This window comes from Cyprinodon variegatus, unplaced genomic scaffold, assembly GCF_000732505.1.
Source record: "Cyprinodon variegatus isolate N-32 unplaced genomic scaffold, C_variegatus-1.0 Scaffold737, whole genome shotgun sequence".
Taxonomy (NCBI): Eukaryota; Metazoa; Chordata; class Actinopteri; order Cyprinodontiformes; family Cyprinodontidae; genus Cyprinodon; species Cyprinodon variegatus.
The window spans coordinates 348,392-350,324 of record NW_015151190.1 but is presented as its reverse complement, the minus strand read 5'-3'; the positions used below and the strand labels follow the sequence as shown (position 1 = coordinate 350,324).

The 1,933-nt window shown below is 36.9% G+C and overlaps 1 protein-coding gene across 3 annotated transcripts in view; it reads left to right on the top strand.

Annotated features, from left to right (window-relative positions):
* LOC107097966 (protein bicaudal D homolog 1-like) overlaps positions 1 to 1,933 on the top strand; it is a 39,365-nt gene that overhangs the window by 2,534 nt on the left and 34,898 nt on the right. The window lies entirely within an intron of this gene.

The following is a 1,933-nucleotide window of genomic DNA, read 5'->3' as shown; positions in this document are numbered from 1 at the left end:
CACCCCAAAGAGAGAGATGAGAGGTGATGGACAGACAGTTTGTCCAAATATTCCTGAAAAAGTGTCAAAAATGCCTTGCCAATATCTGTGTAACTCTGGACAAGACCAGAATGTGTGTAAAAGTGTGGATGGAGATTGTTTACAACGGTCACACGTCGGATCTAAGTCCCTTTTGAATTTGCACAATCTGTCCTTGGACCAGTGTAAACGATGTACTACCTTGAATTGAACTATAACATGTTTCAGACAAATTGAGGACAAATAGATATTTTGAATAATTTTTTGCCAAACTGTATCTGATATGGACTCCTCCAAGTCCGTCTCCCACTTGACCCTCAAGGAATCTAAATTGGTATCATTAAATGAGCTGAGCAGAGAATAGACTCTACTCATAGAGCGTCTTGTTACAGATTACTGTGGTTATTCCACGTTGAATTAAACTAAACATCATACTTGCACTACATAGTGTATCTTCAAAATAGAACTCAACTCAGTGTTTGTACTGCATTTTGCACCATATATATTTATTTATCTTTGCACTGCTCTGAACCTTCCATATCAATGCCTTTTGCACCATGTCTCTTTTACATTGTTTACCTTTTGATCACTGCTGCTTTTTACAAATGGAAATGTTCATTCACTGCCTAGCTGCTGCTCTTTCACGGTCGAAAAGCTGTATACCGTATATCAAAATTTAGTTTTGTATACACTCTGTGTATACAAAATTACAATAAAGTTTTTCTAAGTCTAAGTAAATTTAGCCCAATCGAAGACTGAGTGTGTATTGTATTTAATTATATTTTTCAATGCAGTATCAGTGTGTCAATATTGCAATTGTAAGGAGCTGCTTGGATGCAATATTGAGAGCACTATTATGTTTCAGCTACCCTGCAATAATGGACTTGTAGATATAAAGTGATACAGAATTTGGTTATTCAGACCCTAAAGATCACAGAGTAGGTTCGAGAGAATGATGGGAAATAGGGACAAATCTGGCTTATTGTAGCTCACATGTTTTATAGTCATTTGATGTTTCCTTCATGTTTTGTAGCCCTGATTCCAAGTGATTGTCTTTAATAAGGTTTTTATGGTTTCTAAGCTTTTTTAATTGTCTCTCTAAGACCTTAAATTGATCTTTTCTCATTTAACAAAAATCAATAAAGGCTGGCAGCAACTGATCAGAAATCCTTATTTTTCACAGACTATGTTCTATGCACAACACTGAAGGATGAAGACATTAAATATGTATCTCTCAGCTCTTTCTGTGTGGCATTTTTGCACAGCCCCAGCCCCCCCCCTCTAAGACTGCATGAAAAAATCATGTAGCATCCCTTGATCAGCCTGTAAAGTATTTCAGGGAGCACTTAACAGGTTACATCATGCAGATGTGGTTCTTTGTATATTCGTGTTTGCCAAGTTCCGCTAAAGGAGACAGCCTGACTGATTTTTCTGGAAATATATATAATATATAATCATTCTGCATTATTATGTAAGATTAGTGAGAAAAGTTTAGGGATATTGGTTGTGTTGTAAGAAGGCCTGGGTTGGTCACCAATAGGGAGGTTTACAGAGGTTTTAGAAAGTTATTGAGTCAAAACCAAAAAATAAACACACTTTTAAAGTGAATTTGGTAAAATGCTTTGGAAATAATGAACACGGCTTTATTCAGCTGCGTGAGTTGCTCAGCAATCCCCCGTCCCTTAAGTGTTGGCTGGAGGAAATCTCTTATATTTCTCATTAACTTAACAAAAGAAAATTGTGGTTCTTGAAAAAAAGGCCTCAGAAACTGGCAGTGTTACATCTACAGTACTATATCTGGCAAGGGAGAAGCCCGTCTAGGGAACTTAAGCTTTGATCCTGCATCAAGGGAAAGATGTGTCTAAAGGCATGAGAGCAGAATCCGTTCAAACCATGTAATGATGTAATGTAGACA